Source organism: Agelaius phoeniceus, chromosome 17, assembly GCF_051311805.1.
Source record: "Agelaius phoeniceus isolate bAgePho1 chromosome 17, bAgePho1.hap1, whole genome shotgun sequence".
NCBI lineage: Eukaryota > Metazoa > Chordata > Aves > Passeriformes > Icteridae > Agelaius > Agelaius phoeniceus.
In genome coordinates, this window is record NC_135281.1 from 9,292,830 (window position 1) to 9,299,770 (window position 6,941).

At 60.9% G+C, this 6,941-nt stretch overlaps 1 protein-coding gene across 5 annotated transcripts in view; it reads right to left on the reverse strand.

The window, feature by feature from the left end:
- HELZ2 (helicase with zinc finger 2) overlaps positions 1 to 6,916 on the reverse strand; it is a 29,906-nt gene extending 22,990 nt beyond the window's left edge. The window contains exon 1 of one of the 5 annotated variants that reach the window (XR_013184531.1): positions 6,768 to 6,916. The gene's annotated coding sequence lies outside the window, so the exon portion shown is untranslated. Of the gene's footprint in view, positions 1 to 2,301; positions 2,401 to 2,848; positions 2,869 to 6,767 lie in introns of those variants that run through there. The other 4 variants (XM_054644634.2, XM_054644635.2, XM_077187266.1 and 1 more) reach the window with 4 other exon arrangements.
- Between the last annotated feature and the right edge of the window lie 25 nt (positions 6,917 to 6,941).

Genomic DNA, 6,941 nt, shown 5'->3' on the forward strand with positions numbered 1-6,941 from the left:
AGGGTTTGTGCGACATCCGTGCAACACCGTAACTGGTGAAAACTCCAGTAAACCTCGGCTACACGCGCGGGAGAGGACGAAACCTGATCGCTGGCACTCGGCTCCGTGCACAGGGAGCCGAACTTCCCGGTCCCGGCACATGCACGGCCGCAGAGCTCATGGGAGACGCGGTCCCGCAGCACCGCCGGTACCGACCCACCCGGCTAAACGCTTAAGAACTGCCCCTAAATCCCGAGCAGGACAGCCGGGGTGATACTGGAATTCATGGCTAGGCAGGGCATCCCAGATGGAAAAAGATAAGAGGGAATATTCCACCTTTAAAGGGGTCAATTTCCTTGCTGTTTATTTTTTTTAAGAAGGCGTTTGATTTTGAGCAAACTGCCAGAACATGCTCTGGGTCTGGAGGTGGGAGGGAAGAGGAAGTGCAAACCCCGCTCAAAGTCTCTGCACAGCACTAGTGCTGACGCCAAATTAAAGCTTTTCTTTCTCTACAGCACTCTTGTACTAGGAAAGGAAAAAGAAAAATTAAAAAAAGGGGAAAAAAATAATAAATGAAAATGCTAAGGGAACTTTTGCAATCCTCCAGGCTGGGGTGGAGGGAAGACACAAAGCACGAGGAAGCTCGGGGAGGTGTGCCCCAAGACAGCTGTCCCATTGGGAATAAAACTGATGTCAACAGGGCAAAATCCAAGTGCTTCAGGGCAGGTAAGAGCAGAAGGGGAGCAGTATTTACCAGCAAGCCACAGACCATGATTTACAAGCTGAATTTTGTATATTTCAAGAAAAAACAACCTTTTTCACACGGATCCTGAAAAGCTCAGCCTGGCATTTAAAGCCACTCACATCCTGCTGCTGGGTCACAAGTCACCATGACAGAGGTTGGTTTATTGTACCCTCAGCCCCATCTGGGCGAGTTTTGCCTCTCTCTCAGGCACCAACACAGCCCCACACACCCTCTGCCCAGCTCTGATCCAGCCTTGCCACAAACCAAACCCAAACAGAGCACACCATGGCCTCGCTGATGGCATTTCCTCTGCACTCAGGAAAACACTGTGGGTCAGGGCCAGGCCACGCTGTGTCCAAGCATCATCCCTGGCAGGCTCCTTGCAGGGCAGTGCTGTGGCCAGAGATAATCACATTTCCCTGGAAATGGCGAGGGGAAGCACGGCTGTGGTAGAGAAATGCTTATTGTGCCTCTGCATCCCGATGCTCTGCACCCATCCTGTCCCACCAGGAGGAAGGTGGCCCTTCTTTCCCTGAGCTCCTGGCTCCATTAATTATTGACAGAATGTTGGGCAACGCGCTATGCTGGAGTAAGCCAAGTGCCCCTCGATCAGAGCCAGGGATGTGGGTCAGATTGTTGGGAGTGGGATGGGGACAGGGGACCAGGTATGTGCCTCGGGGGGCTGCAGCCCCACATCCCAGTTACCGGACCTAGCCGAGCACTGGCCCTTGGAAGTTTTTCTACAGCTCCAAGCAGCGCTCAGAGCAACAGTGCAAGAGCTTCCCAGCATCTCCAGCACCCCACCAGCGATCAGTGCAGCCGAGCCGGCCGGGAGCGTTTGGGAACGGTGGCAGAGGAGCTGCCGGGCAGATGCCGGCCAGTGCCACCCCACCACCCGCAGTCCCCCTGGCTGCACCGAAACCACACCCCTCTGGAATCTCCCTCCGGTGCAAGAACAGCCTCCAGAGTTCTTGGCGTCCCTCTTTCCCAGCCTTTTTCAACCAGACAGCTCCCTCCGCATCCCGCCCAAGATTCGGCACTACCCGCCTGGCTGCTGCAGCGACCGCCGCGACACCACTGCCCGAGTGTGTGCAGGCACAGAGCCTCCAGTGTGTGCAGAGCCCCGAGACACGTGGACCCCCGGATGCTGCGTTTGCTTTTATCCAACTGTAAGAAGTTCACCGGGAGCTCCCAGATGCCAATACCGGAGTTCTGAGGCGGGAGCAGGGTTAGAATATCGAGTATCGCTGTCGGGGATCGCTCACCGAAGGCAGCACTGTGCATCCCCAGAGTTCTCCCCACCCTCCAAACAGAGCTTTGCACCTCAAACCTGCACCCTGGCTCTGACCCTCCTCTGCCGAGCGCATCCCATCCCAGCAGGGACGCTGCGAGCCGGGCGGGGGCTGAGCGGGATGCGCTCCCCGCACGCCCCGCAGCATCCCGCTCGCCTTGCAGCACCCCACGGCTCCGTGCGGGGCTACCGGGGGCACCCCCGCTCCTGCAGCCCCCCGGGGCGCTCCGCTGACCGCCCATCCCCGGAGCTCCCCCACCCCCGGAGCGCCCCCCGCCGCTCTCACCGCCGCCGCCGCGGTGCGGGGACCCGCGGGGACCCGGGGACTCGCCGCCGGCGGCAGTTTCGCTTCTCGGGCCTCCCTGCATTCAAACCGGGGCCGGACTTCGCGGAAATTGCATCACGGCGGCCCCGCCCCGCCCCGCCCGCCGGCACCGGGGGGAGCAGGAGCCGGCACGGCCACCGGGCGGGCACCGGGCGGGGGGGCTCGGCACCGGCACCGACGGGAGCCCCAGCCGGCACCGGGACCGCCAGTGGGAGCGGGGAGCCGGCACCGGACAAGAGGGACAGGCACCAGGGGGAAGGGGCACCAAGGGAGCGGGCACCGGCATTCCGGGCAGCAGAAGCCGGTACCGGTACCGGCAGCGGCAGCGGCGGGACAGCACCCCCCGCCTGGCGCAGTGAATCCCCGGGACGGGCGCTCCTGGGGGGGTACCAGCCTCACACCTCGGTCCCGTCCCACCCCCGCATCCCCGCGCACCGGGGCCGAGGCACCCCCGGTCCTGTCCTGCCCCCCCAGGTGCCGAGGGGCCGCTCCCGGGGGCGCTGCTCACCCGCAGATCGGGATTCCCCGCGCTCAGATTCGGTCCAGAGCCGGCAGCGGCGGCACCGGAGTTCAAAGTGAATATTGAGCAGCAGTCCCGGTCCTCAGCCCGGCGCCCCCGGCAGCCTCCTTTTTAAGGGGGCTCGGGGGGCGGGGGTGGGGTGCGGAGCGCTGCCCTCCTTTCTGTTCATCATCACTTTCGTTTTCCGTTCGGTTCCCCGCCTGGCGCGATGCACCCGCTGCAGAGCTCAGCCTCGAGCCAAAAAAAAACCTCAAACCCCAAATACACCCCTGGCAGCATCCGAATCTCATTTGCATCCTGTTTCGTGGGGCAGCACCGGCAGCCGGGGGGCAACACCCGCACCCCAGTTTGTGGGCACGCGTTACCACACCAGCACCACCAGCTGATGCCCGAGGAGTGGGGGTCCTCAGCACCAGGGCTGTGGAGCCCCTTCTCAGCCCCTTCTCACCTCACCAAACCCATCCCACAACAGCTTAGCACCTCATCCCAGCCCTCCCCCTGCGCGGTTTGGTGATGGGGCAAATTTGCGGGGTAAAACACACAGAACCAAAAACCCTGCAACCCGATATGACCCCAAAACACACGCACCCGAGCAAAATCCCAGGAAACTCCCCTAACAGCGCCAGCCCCAGGAAACCACAACAGCAGCCGTACCTCACCAGCCTGGGCACAAGGCTTCAGAAAGCCCTGACCTGTAAAGCAGCTGCTGTGCCAAACACTGCGGTCAAGCCCCAGCATTCCCACTTAATGGAATTATCTTCATGCCAGAAGGCAGCTGCAAGCCCTGAAAACAACCAGGGAAAACGAACACACCTCCAGCTACAAGTGGCTGTAAAAAATGGCAGGCCCCAGAGGCAGAGTGTCCCTGCTGATGGGGACACTGCTCAATCCTTCCAGCCAGAGATGGGCACGTCCTTGGTGGTGCCACCTCAAGCAAAGCCAGCCTTAGTGACAAAAGAAATGTTTTTCCTCAAAGCAAATGGGAGGAGGAAACACAGAGCCAGCCCGTGGGGCACGCGGGCACGGGAGCAGGAAGGAAGGAGGGGCAGACACTGGTATCTGGCACGTTTGTCAACACCAGTGGAAAGAGGAAGAGAAACGATGTTTTTGACCTTCCTGCTCTGTGCAGTCGCAGCCACTGGGTGCCTCAGAGGGAGCTCTCACCTTGCTGCCATCCAGCAGCACCCTGGGGAGCCAAGGAAAGGGATTTCCCACCAAGGAGAGGAGTGGGGCAGCCCAAGTCTGTGGGTGCTGAATGGACCTACCAGAGCAGAGGGCACTGGACGGATCCCAGCAGAGCACTGGGTGGCTGTGGAAACCAGGTATTCCTGGGCAGCAAAGCCACCAGGGCTGTGCAACACCGTGGTCACTGCTGGAGCCGTGGCAGGACAGCCACCTGCACAGAGCCACAGCTGCCAGGCTCTGCTGCACTCTGTGCTCTGCCAGCGAGGAGCAGTGGGTGGCTCAGCCTCACAGCAGGATCTGACCCCATGGAGCCCCTGTGCTCAGTGTTCCCGTCCAGGAAAGGGCTCCCCAGCTTTGTCCTTGCAGCTGCCATGGGAACTGTTAGGATTTGAGCAGCACCAATCCCATCCCTGCCTGGGAAGGAGTGACCAAGCAAAGCCCAGCCCTGGTTTCAGAGTGGCCCATAGTGATGGAGTCCATCCCCATTTGCTACTGCCTGGGGCAGGAATCATCCTCTCTGCAGCCCTGCCTCTAAACCATAGCAAAGGTCTCTGTGACAGCATCAGACAACAGTGAAAAACAAACAAAATATCTGGCACTACTCCCCTGAGGTGCCCGAGCCAGGACAGGCAGTGCCCAGCTCACCCAGGCAGAACAGCCTTGGCACTGAGGCTTCACTCTGGATTTACAGGTGGGATATCTGGAGGTTTCACTGATTTTACAGGTGGGATATTTTCCCTCCAGCCCTAGAGGCAAACAGCTTTCACTGTGTTACATAAAGCTTCCGGCCCTGCTCATCGCCCAGCAAGGAGCGGCGGAGCAGCGCAGGGAGCAGCCGGCCCTGCCGTCCCTCCGTCGCTGGCTGAGGGAGGAAGCCACGGCTGGAGCAGGGAGGAGGCAAAGCAGCGTCACCACATCCACAGCATTAGGGCGGGGGAGAGCCGAAACCCAGGATCCGAAGATTTTAGACAAACAAACGCCGAGCCGAAAGCCCTGAGTTTCGGTTTCTGTTCCTGAGGTGACACGGCCGACAGTCACGGAGCGGTTTCCCCAGGAAACCATCGCTGCTGCTCCCCGCCCCGGCGCCAGACGCGCTGCCCTTTGTGTGCTGCACCCCCTGCTCGTCCGAGCAACTTGCTGGGAGCTGGGAGAGCCTTCCCGCGAGGGTGCTGGAGCATCTCCTGTCCCGGTAACAGCCCTAACCTGCCCGGAGAGGCGCAGAGAGTGAGGAATTGGTGATTTCTCACAGCCCCCACACCCTGGCACCACAGGCAGCTGCCAGGCAGGACCGTGGCAAAGCTCTGCTGGCTGCGCTGCCGGGAAATGGGAGCCTCTGCTCTTCCCCAAACACCGCACTCTGCTCCCGTGGATACGTGGAGGAGAAAATGCAAGTGGCTGAGGCTCCTTCACCGCACAATCCAGGGAAAAGCAGGGACGTGACTCATCTGCAGCCCTTACATAATTTTGTCTCTGGGTGCGAGTCCTCTACACCCGGCTGTGAGTGGAGCAGCGCTGGGCTCCCCACGGGAGGAAAGGGGAGCAGATCTCAGCCTGAGCACCCAAGGGGACCCCAGGCAGGCAGTGCCGGCAGCACCAGGCTGCTAGAATGGGTGCTAGGAGCCCTAGCCTCACCCAGGGACCCCACAGAGCAGGTTGTCCCACTGGGATCCACAGCAGTCTCCCAGTTTGGGGTGCACAACACCCACTGCAGCCTTGGGAGCCCCCAGTGAGGGGTGCAGCCCCCTGGGAGCCCCAGGGCTCAGCGCTGTGGGGAGGGAGAGCTGATCCACAGGTGGGGTGTGCTCTCCACAGCAGTGCTTCACCACCCCTGCTGAAACAGGGCTGCCAGAGCAAGATCCACTGCCAGGCTCACATGGATGGGACTTCCCCCCGGCCAGGGAACGTCGCCAGATCGCCCACGGCCGCATCCAGCCCAAGGCCACTCACCCAGACACTGATAATCTCTGCATGCAACTCGCTGCAGACAACTTCCCTTCTTTGCTTTTCCTTCTCAGCCCTCATCCTACCGCGAGTCGCTGACTCTGCGAGCCCCGGCTGCCCTCGGCCGGGCGGGGAAGCACCGCGGCACACTCGGAGCTGCACGGGCAGCCCAGGAGGGGAGCCCTTCACCGGGGCATCCCTGAGCGTCCCAGGGGTCTCCCGAGGGAGACAGGGCTGCCCCACCAGCACCCCCCTGAGTGGCTGCCCCGAGAGCTGCTGCAAAGGGAGGGGAGAATTGCACCAGCCCAAATCCGCCTGCCCAGCTTTTATTGCTTGGGGAGCTGTTTACATCCCAAGAAGGGCTGCTTTGCAGGGCAGAGTACACCCACGCTGGGAATGCTTTGCCGGTGAGGTGATCTATGGTCTCCAGGGCAGGTAAAGGTGCACGGAGCCAGGGAAGAGCTGCTGCCTTCTGCTTGCTCTGCTCTGCCCTTGCTGCCCACACCAACACAGAGCTGACACAAATCCCACCCCACACTCCACTGCCACCTCTCAGATACCTATAAAGAGGAGCCAGGAGGTCTCTCCAGCTGCCCCCTTTCCACGTGAAAATTCCCTCTCCCACAGCCCCTGGATAACCCAGATGAGTTTGGCCAAAGCAGAGATGGCTGGAGGAGTGTGCTCAGCCCACAGGTCTCCAGGGCTGGGCAAAGGCACCACGGCTTTCCAGCCCTGGCACTGCTGGGGAAAGGTGTCCCTGTGCTGAGGGACATTCACTCACCATTGCAGCACAGGAAGGGGGGAATTCAGGCTGGAAACCCACCTCACGTGTGGCTCAGCACTGCTGCTCACGCTGGAGGCAAAAGGCAGCTCAGGGTGATCACAACCCTTTATATGTCCTCGCTCTGACACACTGCTGCTGTCCCAAGTACAGAGATATGACGGTGATATCTTA